Source organism: Macaca fascicularis, chromosome 3, assembly GCF_037993035.2.
Source record: "Macaca fascicularis isolate 582-1 chromosome 3, T2T-MFA8v1.1".
NCBI lineage: Eukaryota > Metazoa > Chordata > Mammalia > Primates > Cercopithecidae > Macaca > Macaca fascicularis.
The window spans coordinates 194023995-194045251 of record NC_088377.1 but is presented as its reverse complement, the minus strand read 5'-3'; the positions used below and the strand labels follow the sequence as shown (position 1 = coordinate 194045251).

The window sequence follows — 21257 nt, the reverse complement described above, 5'->3', positions numbered from 1 at the left end:
TTAATTTGTATAGTGGTGAGAGTGAAATGTATGAAACAAATGGTAGATCTAGTAGATACCTGATAGGCCTTCAACAACTATGCCTCATTTCCATCCCAAAGTTTTATACCCTGAAATCGTAACTACGGCCCACAGCAGGAAAATGTCAGACTACAAAAACAGACTTGAGCGCTGTTAGGCCCACAGCTCTAAAATTCAACTAAGCAGCTGCTGGAACATTCAGATTCTGGAGCCACATCGTTCTTTTAGACAGTATCATCTTGGAAGGAGGCCTCTGTGTCAGAGTCACACGGGTACCTTAAGTATCAATGACATTAAGCCAATGATGATTTTCATGACTGAGGAAAATAATTTTTTTTTTTTTTTTTTTGAGACGGAGTTTTGCTCTTTTGCCCAGGCTGGAGTGTGGTGGTGTGATCTTGGCTCACTGCAACCTCCGCCTTCCTGTTTCAAGCGATTCTCCTGCCTCAGCCTCCTGAGCAGCTGGAATTACAGGCACCTGCCACCATGCCTGGCTAATTTTTGTGTTTTTAGTAGAGATGGGGTTTCACCATGTTGGCCAGGCTGGTCTCAAACTCCTGACCTTGTGATTCGCCTGCCTCGGCCTCCCAAAGTGCTGGCATTACAGGCGTGAGCCACCACGCCTGGCCCTAATATTCTCATGTGCTAACAACTTACTATAAGATCCTTACCCTCCTAGCAGAACTGAAGTTATTTTTAAAAACACTGGCAAAAGCACAAATTATTCAGATCATTTTATCCTAATGTAATATCTTTCCATTTTCCTGGACTATTCCTTATACATTAATAGTATCAAATACACTTGAAGTTTTGTTACTTTGAATAATCATAACGTAACAAACATCAAACAAAATTTAAGAGACATTCAAATTTAAAATTTTAATAAAATCTGCACCAACACAGCCTCATCCATCCCAAACTTCAATGACAATCTATTAAATATAATTCAGCAGATGTCATCTAAAAAGTACGCATCCTCAAATTCTTTCCCAGGAAAATTCAATGCTAGACTGGCCTGTCCCATGATAACATCACAGTTCAACGCCATGAAGAGCAGGACCAAAAAAGCAACAGCAAAACACAATTCTTAAATATGGCAAGTGCTCAAGACACCATTTACCAAAAAAAGAAACTTCCCTATTTCAACCAATTTACTAGCTAGAAACAATGTAGCAGGCACTGTACTAATCACTGAGCCGCACTCAGACTGAGGATGGGGAGGCGGGTGGACATGGCCCAGGTCCTCAAAGTGTTCCTCAGAATGTTTACCTATCCGATACAGGACTTCAGATTGAGTTTTCCGGTTGTATCACGGCTTACCTTACCTGGAAGGCAAGTTTAAGATCTTCGTAGGCATCGAGAAACAATAAGCCACATGTGGCTGACCAGATCACCTGGGGAACTCCTGAACAGATTCCCAGGGGCTGTGCGAGTTTCAGTAAATGGGAATCTCCAGAGAAGGCTGGGCATCTGTGTTCTTAATACCCCTCCCTCACCCGCATGGTTCTGGTGGTCAACCAGCTTAGAACTCACTGACCTCAACTATACCACATGAAGTCACCTTTAGCATTTTTATATAATGCAAGCTCCCCAACCTCACTGTCACATTCTACCAAAACCTCCTTCCACCCACATTTAGCAAGAATGTATCTATAATACTGAAGTTTAATACTGGTCAGAAGTTCAGAAGAAAGAACCCATATGTCTTTTTTTTTTTTTTTTGGAGACACAGTCTCACTGTCACCCAGACTGGAGTACAGTGGTGTGATCACAGGTCACTGCAGCCTCAACCTCCTGGGCTCAAGTGATCCTCCCACTTCAGTCTCCCAAGTAGCTGGGACCACAGGCACATGTCATCACACTCAGGTAAGTTTTTTTTATTTTTTGTAGAGAGGGGTCTTCCTGTGTTACCCAGATTGGTCTCAAACTCTTAGGCTCAAGGGATTCTCCCACCTTGGCCTCCCAAAGTGCTAGGATTATAGGTGTGAGCCACAGAGCCCAGCTACCAAATGCAGCAATTTTATCTTATTATTTAAAACTTGTGTGTGTGTAGGTACTCTATGAAAAAAAATGTAGGAAATGCTTTTCAATTCAAACTATGCAATTAAGAAGTAGTGAAAATAGGCCGGACGTGGTGGCTTACGCCTGTAATCCCAGCACTTTGGGAGGGTGAGGCGCTGGATCACCTGAGCTCAGGAGTTCAAGACCACCCTGGGCAACATAGTAAAACCTTATCTCAATACTAAAATACAAAAAATTAGCTGGGCATGGTAGCACGTGCCTGTAGTCCCAACTACTCAGGAGGCTGACGCACAAGAATCGCTTGAGCCCTGACGCCACTGCACTCCAACCTGGGCAACAGAGTGAGACTCTAGCTCAAAAAAAAAAAAAACAGAAGTAGTAAAAAAAAAAAAAAAATCTAGGCTCAATCTAGGAAAGTAAAGAAAGTAAAAAACTTAAGCTAAAAAGGGAAAGATTCCTTAGGAAGAGATGATGGGGAAAAAAAAATCTCAAACCAAAATAAAATGAAACACTTAAGAATCCTTATTGAAGCCAGAATTAAGCCAAGGAGATCTACTATCATTATTCTGATTTTATACTGTTTAGGAAGAACTAGATATTACAAATCAAAAAGAACAGAGTAAAGGAAAAGATTCTGGGAAGAAGGAGGAGATTAAAATTTTTTTTTTTTTTTTTTTTTTTTTTTGAGACGGAGTCTTGCTCTGTCACCCAGGCTGGAGTGCAGTGGCACAATCTCGGCTCACTGCAACCTCTACCTCCCAGGTGTGAGTGATTCTCCTGCCTCAGCCTCCCGAGTAGCTGGGACTATAGGCATGCACCACCATGCCCAGCTAATTTTTGTATTTTTAGTAAAAACGGGGTTTCACCATGTTGGCCAGGCTGGTCTTGAACTCCTGGCCTCAGGCAATCCACCTCGGCCTCCCAAAGTGCTGGGATTACAGGCGTGAGCCACCGTGCCCGCCAAATTTCATTCCTTATAGATGATAACTGTATACCTGGAATAACTAAGGAAATTAAGTGAAAAACTAAAAGCAATAAAAAAATTCAAAAAGATGACCAGTTACTAAATGAAGAGACAAAAATCAACAACTTCTCTAACAATAAGAACATATAATGGATGAAAACATCCCACTCAGAATGGCAACAGCAACAGAATATTACCCTTAAGAATACACTACATAACTACATGAATAAGCTATTACTCCTACCCTTAAAAATAACATTGCTCTTTAAATAAACTCTCTATATACAAGCAGACAAATAGAGACATACCTTAATCTTACATAGGAAGAGTCCTTTCTTTTTTTATATTTTTCTGGTCAATTTTCAGTTCAGGATGAGGAAGAGTCAATATTTGTAAAAATATTGAATATTACTAAATCTACCTACAAATTTAATGCAAAGCCACTCAAAACTGGTGCCAATACTGAAGGTGGTGGTAAATTATACACAGGTGATAGTAAAGGGTTAAAGAGCCATTATAAAAGATCGCACTAGCTATCAAAAAATTTAATGCATATACCCACCCTATTAGCCAAATAGCGCCTTTCTAGGAACTTACCTAACATTAAGTATTTCTACATGTATGCAAAGATAGACACACAAAAAAAATGTTCGGGGAAGCAATATAATAGCAAAACAAACACCAGAACCTGGAAACACTCAAAATAGAGGATATATTAAATTATATTACATCCATTCAATAATATTCTATACAACCATCAAAAATGAAGATGTATAGTTACTGCCATAAACAGATGTATAATATAGCTTGAAAGTGCTTGAAAATATTATATATTTATAATGTGAGGCCAGCTTAATAGGGCCACAATGCTAGGTTCAAATCCCAGCACCCACTATGTGATTTCAGGCAAGTAAATTAATCCGTTCATTCCTTGGTTTCTCCATCTCTAAAATGTGCGTAATAATCCCTACCTCAGTGTTAAATGTTGCCATTTTTGGATAATATTTCCTAATTCAAAAGAAGTAGGATTTCATCGTGCAGTGATTTATTTACTTACTACTGAATATTATTTTTCTGTATACTAGTGATCTCTATTTCTCTCATGAATTCTCCTTAGATTACTTTTCCACTGGAGTTTTAGTGCTTCTTATCAATTTGTGTGAATGCTTACATACTGAGGATATTTGTGCTTGCTCACAAACATTGCTAATTTTTCCCCACTTGTTGTTTACCTTGCTCTACATTTTCTGAAATATAAATATTTAAACAGTCTAGGTGATCAAATCTACCAATTATTTTCCTGAATAATTTCCTTCCTGTTTCTACATTGAAAGTCCCTCTATATGCTAAAATTTCATATCGTTTCTCTTCCACATATATATTTTATCCCAAATGGGAAGAACTACACTAATCAATTTTCCCAAACACATGTATATAAGCATTTAAGACCATCACCTTTACATTAAAAGCCCTTGGTTTTTTTAACACTCCTTCCAAAAGCTAGCATGATGGAGGTAGGCACTACTCTCAAAAACACATAAACTATACTTACAGGTTGCCAGCCATGTTCTCAAACTCATCCCACCTTCCACGGGTCCCTTAACTTTTCTGAGACCTTTTCTCATACAGAAATCAGGAAAGACAGAAGAGGAAGCCATGGAAGCAGACCCAATCAACAGCTGCATAAAGCACTACCAATAATTACACCTCTGCCTTTTAAACAAAGAATATGTTATAGCTCAAAATTCAAAGCAACATAAAAAGGTATCCCTTAAGAAGTCTTACTCGGCCGGGCGCGGTGGCTCAAGCCTGTAATCCCAGCACTTTGGGAGGCCGAGATGGGCGGATCATGAGGTCAGGAGATCGAGACCATCCTGGCTAACACGGTGAAACCCCGTCTCTACTAAAAAATACAAAAAAAAAAAAAAAAACTAGCCGGGCGAGGTGGCGGGTGCCTGTAGTCCCAGCTACTCGGGAGGCTGAGGCAGGAGAATGGCGTGAACCCGGGAGGCGGAGCTTGCAGTGAGCTGAGATCCGGCCACTGCACTCCAGCCTGGGCAACAGAGCGAGACTCCATCTCAAAAAAAAAAAAAAAAAAAAAGAAGTCTTACTCTACCCCATTTCTGCCTTCTATCCACCTTCTATTCCTGTGTATCTTTCCAATGCTTCTCTCTGTAGATACATCATTATTTGCCCCAAACTTTTTTTTTTATTTTTTTTTTTTGAGACAGAGTTTCACTCTTGTTACCCAGGTTGGAGTGCAATGGTACGATCTCAGCTCACCACAACCTCCGCCTCCTGGGTTCAAGCAATTCTCCTGCCTCAGCCTCCCAAGTAGCTGGGACTACAGGCATGTGCCACCATGCCCAGCTAATTTTGTACTTTTAGTAGAGACAGGGTTTCTCCATGTTGGTCAGGCGGTCTTGAACTCTCGACCTCAGGTGATCCACCCGCCTCAGCCTCCCAAAGTGCTGGGATTACAGGCTGAGCCACCACGCCCAGCCTGCCCCAAACATTTTAAACAGTCCTTGCACAAAGACTCGTTCACTTTACTTGTTAGATGCTCCTATCTTTCAACAGCAGTAATATGTAGACTTTTCAGTTCTACAAAGTCAGGAGAATTAACCTATTGTTGACTCAACATATATATATATAATTGAAACTCCTCTTCCAAACATGTGTCTTAAGCAGAAGGTAACGACCCTAAGGTCAATTAATTTGTGTTTGAAAGTAGAACTGTTACATCTTAAAACGGTGTTTTACATCTTTTTTTTTTTTTGAGACAGGGTCTCCCTCTGTCACCCAGGCTGGAGTGCAGTGGTGCAATCATGGCTCGTTGCAGCCCTGACCTCCTGACCTCCTGGCCTCAAGCAATCATCTGCCTCAACGTTCTGAGTGGCCGAGACTATAGGTGCACGACACCACGCCTGGCTAGTGTTCTCAAACTGTGTCCTGTGATAAGTTCTTTTGATTGAGACCCCTGGTGAGGTCCAGTCTCAAACCCCAAACTTCAATCAGAATAGCTCTACTCCCTCCTAAGATTTTTCACAGTTTAAATATGGTTTTGGTCAAAGTAAAATTGTTCCCAGATCCTAACAATAGTTTTAAAACAACGCACAATCTCCATATTGTGCAATGTAAATTACGTGACCTATTTTTTTAATGTTCCTTGGGTTGTTGCATAGAAAAGCATAGTCTCTATAGAACGAAGAATTCAATATATAAAGTTGAAACTTAAATGTTTTATCCAAATCCAGTATCTTTGCCTGTGCTTAAATTTTCTATTCCTCCTTCTGAGTACTTTTATTTTTTTTCTCTATGTTATTCGTATATACAAGATCATAAAGCATACTGCCCTTCTGTGGATTCTGAACATTATTATAAGGTAAACTCTGACTTCCAGTTAAAGTGTTTTAAAAGTGTTTTAACTGTTTAAATGATGGACAAAACATATTATCTAATTTCACTCTTACCCAAAGCCCCACTAAAACCAAGGCAAAAACAATTTTTAGCGATTATTTTAAAAATTTAAAAAAAAAAAAATTTAGGCCAGGCGCAGCGGCTCACGCCTGTAATCCCAACACTTTGGGAGGCCAAGGCGGGTGGATCACCTGAGGTCGGGAGTTCGAGACCAGGCTGGCCAACAGGGAGAAAGCCCATCTGTACTAAAAATACAAAACCAGTCAGGCATGATGGTGCATGCCTGTAATCCCAGCTACTCTGGAGGCTGAGACAGGAGAATCGCTTGAACCCAGGAGGCGGAGGCTGCAGTGAGTTGAGATCATGCCATTGCATTCCAGCCTGGGCAACGAGCAAAACTCCGTCTCAAAAGAAAAATAAATTTAAAACAATATTAAACCTTGAGGATGTGGAGAAAAGAAAAGGTGACAACAGCAAGGCTTTGGTCCTGGAAAGCTGAGGACCCATCGTACCTGACTTTAGAGATACAAGAAAGCCAGCAGTGGCAAGAGGTGAGAACCAGCCCAACATACACCCTAGATTCTTTTTTTTTTTTTTTTTTTTGAGATGGAGTCTGGCTCTGTTGCCCAGGCTGGAGTGCAGTGGCCGGATCTCAGCTCACTGCAAGCCCCACCTCCCGGGTTCACGCCATTCTCCTGCCTCAGCCTCCCAAGTAGCTGGGAGTACAGGCGCCCGCCACCTCGCCCGGCTAATTTTTTTTGTACTTTAGTAGAGACGGGGTTTCACTGTGTTAGCCAGGATGGTCTCGATCTCCTGATCTCATGATCCGCCCGTCTCGGCCTCCCAAAGTGCTGGGATTACAGGCTTGAGCCACCGCGCCCGGCCACACCCTAGATTCTTAAAGGCTCTGGAACTGGTTGGTGCCCAGCTACCTGTGGGACTGGAATTGGAGGACTTAGGAGCAAGTGTGGACAGCCCAAAATATTCAGGCTACAAAATATTCAGCCCCACACTGCTGGGCGCTTGCCCTTCCCTGTCTTTAGCCTTCTCCAGAAGTTTTCTGGAATGTGTAAAGCAAAGGTTCTTTGCACTTACAGTTAACTGGCAGGGTCAGAGTACAATGATAAAATCAAACATTTATAAATAAACCAAAAAATAACAATTAAACCCTTGTTTCATTTAAAATTTTTTGCTTTGCAATCAATACTCATGCTTTCTTTTACTGTGCGTTTGGCTTATTTTTGAACCATCCTTTTGCTCTTTTTTTTTTTTGAGACAGAGTCTCACTCTGTTGCCCAGGGTAGAGTGCAGTGTCACGATCTCCAGTCACTGCAATCTCTACCTCCCAGGTTCAAGCAATTCTCCCGCCTCAGCCTCCTGAGTCACTGGTATTACAGGAATCCACCACCATGCCCAGCTAATTTTTGTATTTTTAGTAGAGACGGGGTTTCACCATGTTGGCCAGGCTGGTCTCGAACTCTGACCTCAAGTGATCCACCCACCTTGGCCTTTCAAAGTGCTGGGATTACAGGCGTGAGCCACCCTGCCCGGCCCCTTTTACTTTCTTTTTTGAATTTTTTTCCATCCTTTTACTTTCTGAATGACTGACTTATATGTAACCAACACAGTTTTCGTTTAGTACAGAAAGTGAATTTAGTTGAGTCCATGCCAGGTGAGGTCGTCTCATGTGCAACAGAACAGTCTTACTCTTGTTTTAACTTTCGTACTATTCCTTGTTGTTGCCTGTTTCCTTTTACTCCCTAATCTATTTTATTTGCTTTTCTTCCTCTCAATTTGTACATTTCAAAGGTATACAAAGTCTGTTTTTAGTATAATAGCCTTCTCAATTTATCAATTTCAAAAAATGAAACAGTATTCCTTAACTACATATTCTGAAAGATACAACAATTAGCATGGTGCTATCTCCTGCTCCCACTCCCACTCCCCGTCCCCAGCCCAATCCTAACCTAATCCCCCATGATATTGTTGACTTTCAGGAAATTTTGCTAGGGCATGTTATCATTGTGTTGACATTTTTAAGGTTGAGTCAGTATTTATTCAATTTTTTTTTTTTTCGTTCTGGCTTATTTCTCCAAGAAAGATTATTCAATTATTGAAGCTGGTATCTTTATACTTCAACCTCTCTATTTCTGGAGCCCTCACTGATTCATCTTTCAGTTGGCTGGGTTATATCTGCAAGTAGATTTTTCAGTGAGGTTTCTGAATGCTATTAATTCCTGAGCTTTTGCCCATTTGTAAATGTCTTATTATGCTGCATTTTAATGACATTTCAATCCAATCACATTGTCTTCCTTCTTGCCCTAACTCCCCTACTCATTTTTTTCTTTTGAGCTATAGTCTCGCTTTGTCACCCAGGCTGGAGTGCAGTGGCACAACCATAACTCACTGTAACCTGGAACTCCTAGATTCACACCATCCTCCCACCTCAGCCTCCCACGTTACTGAGACTACAGGCACGCATCACCATACCCGGCTTTTTCCTTCGGGGGCCAGGGGAATAGAGACAGGGTCTTGCTACATTCCCCAGGCTGGTCTCCAACTCCTGGGCTCAAGCAATCCTCCTGCCTTGGCATCCCAAAGTGCTGGGATTACATGCGTGAGCCACTGTGCCCGCACCCCACCCCACCCCCACATTCTTAAGCATTGCTTCATCACCTTTTGGCACATTACATTGCTGAAAACCCCCAGACTAAGGTGATTTTATTTTTTCCATTAGAGGTGGCCAGTTTGCTTTTTTCCTGCTTAAATATAGGATTCTTTTATCTTTCAGGGGTTTTTTTAAATTTTGTTTTGTTTTTGAGATGGAGTTTCACTCTCGTTGCCCAGGCTGGAGTGCAACAGCGCAATCTCAGCTCACTGCAACCTCCGCCTCCCAGGTTCAAGCGATTCTCCTGCCTCAGCCTCCCCAGTAGCTGGGATTACAGGCATGCGCCACCACACCTGGCTAATTTTGTATTTTTAGTAGAGACGGGGTTTCTCCCTGTTAGTCAGGCTGGTCTGGAACTCCTGACCTCAGGTGATCCGCCCGCCTCAGCTTCCCAAAGTGCTGGGATTACAGGCACAAGCCACCGTGCCTGGTCTATCTTTCAGGTTTTATAAATTAACCAGGATACGCTTCCATTTTAATGACTCAGTGAATTTTTTCCAGTTCACAGTGAGTCCTTATATTAATATTATATGATCTTTCATTATATTCCAGGAAAACTTTGTCTTTTATTTATTAATGTTACATCTGTTCCATACACTCTGTTCTCTTCTTCAGGAACACCAGCTCTGACTACAGTAGATTCCTTCTGGACTCTTCTCCCACAGCTTCCATCTTCTCTCTAATCACCATTACCCCTTTGTTCCTTCCTACCGTGGTCTATGTAATTTCAGGAAGTTGATCCTCCATGTCAGAGATTTCAGAACCACTGGTACTACCTCATGCAACCCCCAACATGCTTTTCACTCCTGAAATGATTTCAGTTTTCTATTTCTTTCCTTATGGATGTCAGCTCACTGACCTCCATGTCCTCCTTTTAGCTTTCTTTAATCTTTTAAAATTACTTCTTTGTTCTTTTGTTTGATTGAGCTCATGTTGTCTACATTTAAAAGCAAAGTGGTTTTATGTAAAATTCCATTCTAGCCGGGCACAGTGGCTCACACCAGTAATCCCAGCACTTTGGGAGGCTGAGGCAGGCATATCACCTGAAGTCAGGACCTCAAGACCAGCCTGGCCAATAAGGTGAAACCCCGCCTCTACTAAAAATACGAAAATTAGCCAGGCGTGGTAGCAGGCACCTGTAACCCTAGCTACTCAGGAGGCTGAGGCAGGAGAATGGCTTGAACCCAGGAGGCAGAGGTTGCAGTGAGCCGAGATCAAGCCATTGCACTCGAGCCTTGGGGATAGAGCGAGACTCCATCTCAAAAAATGAAGAATAAAAAAATAAAATGCCACTCTAATGACTGAAGTACTCTTTCCAAAGTATACTTTCTCATCTATTTTTGTTTATTATGTTTCTTTCCTTATTTTCTGTGCACAGTCCCATGGTGGGTCCTTTCTGCTTCACACTCAGCTTCGAATGGGTGCAGGTCTCCCTGGACCTGCTCGCTCAACAACTCTTCGCCCTGCTTACAATGATACTGAATACAATGTCTTGAATCTCTGTGTAGTCCTCTGGTTGTTTAGAAGAACTGGCTGAACAGTGAGCAATCAGAGCCTGAATTTGGGTATACTTTCCTACTAATTCTACTAAATCCTTTGTTCTGGGCATATGTCTAATTCCGAAGTTCACTGTGGAGGACAGGCAGGTTTAAGGGGAAATGCCTTATCTTAGATATTAGCAATTTCTGATTAGATATAAGCTGGTCATCCTCACAGGTTTTCTCCTTTAGTGACACAAAGTCAAAGAACATAATGACACTGTTACTACATGATCCCTCTTTTAGCCCAGCATGCCCTGCCATATTTTAGGACGGAAAGGAGCTGCTGCCAGAATATGCTTCTTTGGCAGTGGTCCATTCATCCATCAGCTCCTAGCTCTGCTGTAAGGACTGTGAGTGGTACTTACAGAAACGTATGCTTAGACACCTGCAACCAGCCAGAGATGGGCAGGAATGCCACATCTCAGTATCCTCCTGCAAATGGATCCACACTTCACTAGAAATTTCATAAAATGTGATACGAATTTTAGCTGCTTTCTTCTCTATTTTTGGTTAGTTTTGTTCATTTTTAGGAGGTTCCAGGAAGTAGTGTTACGTGAATGTGTATTTATAGCACCATATGCCCAATAAACTATTAAAGAATCTTTTAGTATGAAAAGGATATAAGACATATGGTAAAATCAATGCTACAGAGAACTTTTCTTAAATGAAGCTTTTATGGCAGTTGTAAGGGAAAAAGTATAGTAATTTATGGCTCTGTCCTCTGTCAATACAGGTCCAATGCAACATGAAAAGAATGCACATAAAATATAATAAACTTGTTGACTGCTAATAATTTCTATTAATTAGAAGGCTTTTTTTTTTTTTTTTTTTTTTTGCAAATCAGATGCTGAAAAGGAGAAGTGGGAGGGGAAGAAGAGATGCAAGCTAATTTCATGATTACTCACAGTTGGGAGCCAACAGAAAACAGCCATGAATAAAAGGACTATATATAATGATAACAATTAGACAAAAATACAGTCTGCCCTAAAGTGCACCAAAAAAGATATAATATAAATCAAACAAAATGGACTATATGGCAAAAGATTATGTTTAAATACATATACATGTAAATATTGCAAAACTAAGGCCAAATATATCAATCTTATCAATACATATAAATATGCTTAAAAATCACCTATCTATGAGTATAAATGAGCTTAAGTCATCCAATAAAAGGCAACATTTTCACACTGACTAAAAAGCAAAATCAAACAATATTTTGGATACAAACAATTCAGAAAGAATAATAAAAGGATGGACAAACATACATCAGATAAACAAAAGGAGAAGCAAGCAGGGATCACACATCTTGATATCTGACAAAGTAGAACTCTGCTGAGAAAACAATTAGAAGGCTACTTAATATGCTAAAACGACAGCTCTAGTGAAGATACAAATTACTTCCATCTAGACAACCAACATGGCAGCAACAACTTTCATAAAGCAGGACCCACAGAAAATGCAAGGAGACCTTAATAGGAGACTAATAACAGGAGGCCTTAGTATGCCATTCTCAGTCCAAGACAGACTAGTTACTTACACACACACACACACACACACACACACACACACACACACACCCCAAGTGAGTTCAGGTGCAGTGGCTCATGTCTGTAATCCCAGCACTTTGGGAGGCAGAGGTGGGTGGATCACCTGAGGTCAGGAGTTCGAGACCAGCCTGGCCAACATGGAGAAACCCTGTCTGTACTAAAAATACAAAAATTAGCCAGGAAGGCCGGGCGCGGTGGCTCAAGCCTGTAATCCCAGCACTTTGGGAGGCCGAGACAGGCGGATCACGAGGTCAGGAGATCGAGACCATCCTGGCTAACATGGTGAAACCCCGTCTCTACTAAAAAATACAAAAAACTAGCCGGGCGAAGTGGCGGGCGCCTGTAGTCCCAGCTACTTGGGAGGCTGAGGCAGGAGAATGGCGTGTACCCGGGAAGCGGAGCTTGCAGTGAGCTGAGATCCGGCCACTGCACTCCAGCCTGGGCGACAGAGCATGACTCCGTCTCAAAAAACAAAAAAAATTAGCCAGGCATGGTGGCAGGTGCCTGTAATCCCAGCTACTGAGGAGGCTGAGGCAAATAACTACCTGAACCCAGGAGGTGGAGGCTGCAGTGAGCCGAGATGGCACCACTGCACTCCAGCCTAGGTGACACAGGGAGACTCGGTCTCAGTTTAAAAAAAAAAAAAAAAAAAAAACTGAAACCCTAAATAACATCATTAATAAGATAGTTCATATAGCTACATTAAACTCAGAACTTACAAAGATTATATCTCCTAGCCAGGCACAATGGCTCATGCCTATAATCTCAGCACTTTGGGAGGTCGAGGTGGGTGGATCACCTGAGGTCTGAAATTCGAGACCAGCCTGGCCAACATGGTGAAATCCAGTCTCTACTAAGTATAAAAAATTAGCTGGGCGTGATGGCAGGCGCCTATAATCGCAGCTACTTGAGAGGCAGAGGCAAAAGAATCACTTGAATCTAGGAGGTGGAGGTTGCAGTGAGCCGAGATCGCTCCACTGCACTCCAGCCTGGGCGACAAGAGTGAAACTCTGACTTAAAAAAAAGAATACAAAGAACATTCACAAACCCTCTTCGACCACAATAAATGGGGGGGAAAAAAAAAACAGACTATCCCACTAAAATCAGGGATAAAATAATAATGCCCACTAACTCCACTCTAATTTAAGTTAACATTGTTTTGGAGGTACTGGCCCCTGCATTATGTCAATACAAAAGCAGTTAGAGTCCCTAAAAATGAAAAAGAAGAGGTAAAACAATCTCTTTTGCCATTGTCAGGTCTTGGTTTTGGTTTTTGAGACGGAGGCTGGCTCTGTTGGCCAGGCTGGAGTACAGTGGCTCAATCTCAGCTCACTGCAGCCTCTGCCTTCCCGGTTCAATTTTCCTGCCTCAGCCTCCCAAGTAGTTGGGATTACAGGCGTGTGCCACCAAACCCAGCTGAATTTTTTGTATTTTTAGAAGAGACAGGGTTTTGCCACATTGGCCAAGCTGGTCTCGAATTCCTGGCCTCAAGTGATCTGCCCGCCTTGGCCTCCCAAAGTGCTTGCAATTACAGTGCTTGAGACACTGCGCTGGGCCCAATGACAAGTTTTTATACCTGAAAATCCCTAGGGATCAAGGGAAAAATTCATACAAATAACGTGAGTATTCTGTAAAGCAGCAGGTTATAAAATGAATAACTACCATGAAAAACCACCATGCAATCTAGAAATGAAAAAACTGTCTTCATATATTCAAGAAAAACAGAGGATAAAATGAAAGAGAAGGCACCATTTATGATAGCAAAAAAAAAAAAAAATCAAATACATAGATATAAATAAAGTTAACAAGAAATCTACCTGCGGAAAGACTACAATATTCCTAAGACACAAAAGAGACTTGAACTAATGGAGAGATAAACCATGTTCTTTGATAGGAAGACTCAGTGTTATAAAGATGATGATGCTCATTAAATTAATTTTTAAGTTTAATACAATCCCAATAAAAACGCCATCAGGCTTTCTCTCCTGGAACTAGAGAAGCTGATTATAAAGATCACTTGGAGGAACAACAAGCAAAAATATATGGGAAAGCCCTAAAAAAGAATTAGATGGGCAGGGGAAGCTGAAACCATTAGAAATGAAATCATTCTAAGTAGCCTAATTAAAACTGTGTGGTGCTGCTTTTATGAACAGACCAATAGACTAATACAACGCCATACAAAATCCAGAAAGAAACACAATTGCATAGACAAATGTAGCACATGATAAAGGCAGCATCTCCAGTCGCTGGGTTTTTTCCATAAACTATGTTGAGATAAACAGGACAGCCATAGCCACACACACACAAAAGTGGATCCAACTGGGTTCATTCTTCATACCTTATCTCAGGATAAATTCCAAATGAATTAGAGATTTAAATGAAAAAAATGAAACCATTAAAAAAAAAAAAAAAACTACCAGCTGGGCACAGTGGCTCATATCCGTAATCCCAGCACTTTGGGAGGCCAAGGTGGGTGGATCACCTGAGGTCAGGAGTTTGAGATCAGCCTGACCAACATGGTGAAACCCCCATCTCTACTAAAAATACAAAAATTAGCCCGATGTGGTGGCACGCACCTGCAGTCCCAGCTACTCGGGAGGCTGCAGCGAGAGAATCGCTTGAACCCAGGAGGTGGGGGTTGCAGTGAGTGGAGACTGTGCCACCACACTCTAGTGTGGGCAACAGAGTGAGACTGTCTCAAGAAAAAAGAAAAAGAAAAAAGAAACCATCACATAATCTGGGAATGAAAAAAACCTTTCTTAACTATGACTCAAAATCTAGAAACAATAAAGAAAAGATTAATAAATCCGACTGCCTAAAGAAAACAAACTTTGCATGGTAAAAGACAAATAATAAATAGGGGAAAGATATTTGCAATATATATCATTAAGGGTTAATATTCCCTACGTGCAAAAGAAAGTTAATGGGCCTGAGACTGCAGTCTCTTAGAAAGTCCTGCTTGGAGGAATGGCCTTTAACTGGCATCTAGGATCTTGGAGTTGGGGGGTTCCCATCATTCCCTAAATGCTAAAAGTAGTTCACTGCGCCTAGAGTGGCAAACAATGTGGTTTATGCCAATGCCTTGCTTTCCTTCTGGGACTCTGGAATTCTGGCACGTGCTATGCACAGGGTGCCTCCATGACAAGCCCCCAGTGAAAATCTTGGGCCCTGAGTCTCTGAGGAGCTTCCCTGGTACAGAGTATTGCACACATGTTGTCACAGCCTGATGTTGGAGGAATTAAGTGCATCCTGCGTGGCTGCACTGGGTGAGGACTCAGGAAGCTTGCCCCAGTTTCCTCTAGGCTCCACCCCACATCTTTTCCCTTGGCTGATTTGCTTTCTACATTTTCACTGTAGTCCTGATTCCTCCTAGCAAATCACTAGAACTGGGAGTGGTCTGCGGAACCCAAAAGACCCTAATACATGAAGAGCTTCTAAAAATAAAGAAGCAAAAGACCAAAACCCCAGAGAAAAGCTAGAGAAATGAAGAGACAGAAAAAATAAACCCAAGGATTATCATAATCATGAAAGTGGGTTGTTAAAATATGAAGTACAGCCCTCTCTCATGCTCACAATCTCACCCGCTCTTACCCTTCCATCTTCCACCATGGGATGACACAGCATGCAGGGCCTCAGCAGATGCTGGCACCATGCTCTAAGACTCTGCAGCCTCCAGAACTGTGAGCCAAATAAACTTTTTTTTTTCTTTTTTTAAGGTGTGCACTTTTACTGAACTGGTCTCAAGTCAGTGTACAGGTATGCCCTGGCTGCCTCCACACTACTACCCACTCCCAGGGAGACCAAAAGCCTTCATACATCTCAAGTTGGGGACAAAAATGGGGACCATGATGGCTGATTATTCAAAATAAAACAAAAAGTATTCAGATGAAGATTTTTTAAATTTTGCATTATATAATGTACATGAAAGCAATCCTGTCACCTCCCCTTTGTGGACTCAGGAGAGAACTGGGCCATTCTCTTGACAGAGAAGTGGGGTAGCTTTTGGGAGGGCAAGGGACTTCCTGTAACAATACATCTCACAATATTTGCAATGGCTATTTAAAAAAAAAAAAAAAGCCAGGTGCTCACGGCTGTAATCCCAGCTTTTTGGGAGGCCAAAGCAGGCAGATCACCTGAGGTCGGGAGTTCGAGACTAGCCTGACCAACATGAAGAAACCCCATCTCTATTAAAAATACAAAATTAGCTAGGCACAGTGGTGCATGCCCGTAATCCCAGCTACTTGGGAGGCTTAGGCAAGAGAATCACTTGAACCTGGGAGGCAGAGGTTGCAGTGAGCCAAGATCACGCCATTATACTCCAGCCTGAACAACAAAAGCAAAACTCTGTCTCCAAAAACAAACAAACAAACAGGCCAGGGCAACACCCAGTCTCAAAATAAAAATAAATAAGTAAAATAAAGAACAATGTAAAATCAAGCAATCAAGGTCCTCGGCCACACTGTAGAACTTTGGGAGATGCTCACTCCAACTAACTGCTGTCACCTTCACCATTCTATTCTTTTCGTTATAAATCACCCAGTGTGTGGTATTCTGTTACAGCAACACAAAACAAAGACATTAAGATATCATTTCTCCTAGGCTGGTAATTTTACAAATTGGCAAAGGCTCTACTGGTGAATCTGTAAGACACAGGTATCCTCACACATTACTGGTGAGAATGCACACTAATGAGTGGAATTTGACACTGCCTAGCAAAATTACATACGCATTTGCTCTTTGACCCAGAAATCCCATTTCTAAAAATCTAAACCACAGATACTCAGGCAAAAAATACAAAAAGATATCCTTGCTTTTTTTTTTTTTTTTTTTTTGAGATGGAGTCTCACTCTGTCGCCAGGCTGGAGTGCAGTGGAGAGATCTTGGCTCACCGCAACCTCCGCTTCCCAGTTCAAGCAATTCTCCTGCCTCAGCCTCCCGAGTAGCTGGTACTACAGGCTTGAGCCACCACGCCCGGATAATTTTTGTATTTTTAGTAGAGACTGGGTTTCACCTTGTTGGTTAGGCTGGTCTCGAACTCCTGACCTCAGGTGATCCACCAGCCTTGGCCTCCCAAAGTGCTGGGATTACAGGTGTGAGCCACCGGGCCCAGCCCCTTGAATTATTTTGATAACAGCAGAATGCTCAAAAAATGAAGACATGTCTAAAGAACATGGAAGGCCAGGCGCAGTGCCTCACGCCTGTAATCCCAACACCTTGGGAGGCCAAGGTGGGTGGATCACCTGAGGTCAAGAGTTCAAGACCAGCCGGGCCAATATGGCAAAACCCCATCTCTACTAAAAATACAAAAAAAAACAGCCATGCATGGTGGTGTACACCTATAATCCCAGCTACTCAGAGGGAGGCAGAGGTTGCAGTGAGCCGAAATCACACCACTGCACTCCAGCCTGGGCAACAGAGTGAGGCTCCATTTCAAAAAATAAATAAAAAATAAAGAATATGGGAGCCAGCCTGAATGAGCTTCACTTGGACAAATCTGGGACAATTTAAGCATCAAAACAAATCAAGGCAATAGATAATAACCCACTAATGACAATAAGGACAGCATAATGGATTATCACTCTTTGAACAGAACGACAACTGATACAGACAATCAAACAAATGAGGACTATAGATAAGTTCTCCCTTAAGATAAAATGTTAACTAATAAATGGAGACAGAATAATAGAGTTTAAAAATCACCATTTTGCAATCATCACCATAATAAGCAATTCAGGCAAGAATCACAGTGGGCCAGGCACAATGGCTCACGCCTGTAATCACAGCACTTTGGGAGGCCAAGGTGGGTGAATCACTTGAGATCAGGAGTTCAAGACCAGCCTGGCAACATGGTGAAACCCCATCTCTACTAAAAATACAAAAAGTTAGCCAGGCATGGTGGTTCATGCCTGTAATCCCAGCTACTTGGGAGGCTGAAGCAGGAGAATCGCTTGAACCCAGGAGACAGAGGTTGCAGTTAGCAGAGATTGTGCCACTGCACTCCAGCCTGGGCAAGAGAACAAGATTCCGTCTTTTAAAAAAAAAAAAAAAAAAGTCACCAATGGATGCTTAAATCTAACGGATGAAAGTTTAAGAATACTTACATAAAATACTTCCCCACAAATGACTTTTTTTTGAGACAGAGTCTCACTCTGTCGCCCAGGCTGGAATACAGTGGCCCGATCTTGGCTCACTGCAACCTCCGCCTCCCAGGTTCAAGCAATTCTCCTGTCTCAGCCTCCCAAGTAGCTGGGACTACAGGCATACACCACCAAGCCCAGCTAATTTTTGTATTTTTAGTAGAGACGGGATTTCACCATGTTGGCCAGGCTGATCTCAAACTCCTGACCTCAGGTGATTCACCACCTTGGCCTCCCAAAGTGCTGGGATTACAGGGATGAGCCACTGCGCCCAGCCAAATGACTTCTTAATTACAAAGGAAAACAGTAACTGAACAGTGAAGAAATCTCGTGGACATCACCCTCTCCAAACGATCCAAGTGGACCTCATCAAGAGTGAGGCAAGTCCCTATCTTAAGCCTTTTGATGGAATGCACTAAGAAGGATCCACAGGACTTCTGTGGCAGTCCTGACAAATATGCATATCCTGTATCTATCACAGAGAAAGACTAGGTAACAACTGGCTATCAAAAATGTCAACATCTTGAAAGACAAAAAAAGGCTAAGGAATTATTCCAGATTAAATTAGACTTAAAAGACATGACAACAACCAGATGCAATGTATGACGCTAGATGGGGAGGTCTTTTATGGGTGATATTCCATAAAACACAAGAATCTGTACTGTATACAGGATACTACTTGTACATATGTTAAATTTTCTGATTTTGATGATTAGTATGTGATTCTAGAAGAGAAAATGTGTCCTCAGAAAGTTGACATTGAAGTATTTTGGTATAAAAGGAAGTGGTGTCTGCAACTTACTCTCAAACAGTGCAGGAAAGTAATAATAATATGTATGGACACACAGACTGTGACAAAGCAAATGTTAACAGTTGGTAAAACTGGAAGAAGAGTACACAGTAGTTTTTTGTTCTCTTCCAGCTTTCAGTAGATTTGAAATTATTTCAAAGTAAGTTGAAAAATGCAAAAGACTTCATTTAAAAAGTTTGGCTCAGAGAAGTGAGACTGGAGTTGTGAAATATTCTCTGAAAACTATGCAGCCTAGTCATCTCTTTAAATAGATGAAGATTTATTTTTGGATTCGGCAGATCCCTTTGTCCATATTATCCTGGCCCCCAGCACACCAGTGCTCACTCAGTCTCAGAGTTTAGCAGAGGAGGATTCAAGGATACTGGGATGAAATTTATTTGTAAAAAATACTGTTTATCACACTGTCCAATAAATCATTAGTGCCCACTATGTATAGCTCCACATTAATGTTTTTACAATTTAGTACTACAAAAAAGGCTTTTTTCACCCAAGAAACAGATATTTCTCTTGATTTCTGATGACAGAAATTACATAACTATGACTCTTATGATGTTGTTGGATAGGAAGACTAAGCTCAAATGTGCGGACCAACTTCAGCAGCCACTGGGCTAAAGCTCAGGGTGACTTCCTAGGTCCCTTCTTTTCCTTTGGCTTGGTTATTTTTATCTGAATTTTACCTTTTTTTTTTCCTATTTTGAGGCAAAACTGAAGCCAAAAATCATTTTAGCTCTCTGGGAAATACAAGATGTGCTCAAGCTGGAAAATTCGGGCTCTTTCAGGCTCCTTCTGGCCATACACTGGCTATGGGGAATTCATACGGGGACTCCCTGCCACCGTTTCTAAGTCTTGACACCAACTTCTGAAGCATGACTTTGGGCCACAAAATAGCGATCTATAGAAGCTGAATCTCCAAGTGAGCCAAGCTACATAAATCACTTACCTCAAAAGGTCAAAACTGAGCATGACATTTTGGGTATTTATAGCAAGAGAGATGAGTAAGGTCCATGACTTACTAATATGAAAGGTATGCCAACTCTGTGAGCATTATTTTATTGCTACTATCAAGAAATCCTTTATACTTCAATAGTTCTGCAAGACCAAAAATACAAAGCAAAAATCTCACATGCAAATATGGAAATGAAAAATAATTTCACCTGCTGGTTTCATTCTTGACACAATCAGACCTGAGGGGACATGAGATGAACCCACGGGGCGGGGGGGGGGGGGAGGAGGGCATGAGTTAAGAGGAGTTGTAGTATCAACAACACTGACTTTGTCTTGTTAAGTTTTAGGTAGAAAAGCAAGTTCTAAAATAAACAGCTACAAAGGTTGATATGATGTGTATTTCAAAAAGAACTCATACAAGCAAAGAGGCAGATTTTTCCAGTCCACAACCACTTCTGGTCGCTTCAGCAGTAAAAAGGAAGGAACTACCAGTAGGAGATGGACTGTAGCAAATTAAAGACGGCACCCCCACAAGGTTGTCAAGGAAACCAAACCGAGTGCATTTTTCTATAGAAAAGAATCAAGGGTAAGGTGAACATGCCGTGGAACATTCTGTGGCAAAAATGATTAAAAACCCTTCTTGAAAAAAATCTCTAAGAGACCAAATTTACTTCCACGCTATTTTACTAAGCACTACATCCATAACGCAAGCAGGCAAGCTTGTATTCCCAAACTACCAGCTACATGGATTCAGCAAACAGCTTACTACAACCAGCTAACTTGGGTCACCGATATTTCAGGACATTTCCTACGATCTCTTTAATAGCTTAACGGCATCGAAGGGGTCACACTCAAAAAGTTAAAAACAAAAACCTGTACCACAATTCCACACACATGCTTTCCCAAATTTAGGGTGTTTTTCAAAATGGAGTCTTTTTAAACACATCATTTTTCAGCGAAAAGGCAAATCTATGCAAACCAAAGCGAGAGCTTGGCCTGAGTGTGCCATTTCATACTGGAAAAGCGCAGGGAGGGCAGTAAAAAGGGTGTCAAGTTGGGAGATCGATGCAATTCTCTCCACAAGTAGGTGGTAAAGAATCCTCAGCCAGGAGGAATGACATGCACACGCGGGCACAGAACGAGGGCCAGTGCTGCGAACGCTGGAAGGCAGGGACACC

The 21257-nt window shown here is 41.7% G+C and overlaps 1 protein-coding gene across 12 annotated transcripts in view; it reads right to left on the bottom strand.

The window, feature by feature from the left end:
- Positions 1 to 21257, bottom strand: part of ACTR3B (actin related protein 3B) — a 99701-nt gene that overhangs the window by 77862 nt on the left and 582 nt on the right. The window lies entirely within an intron of this gene.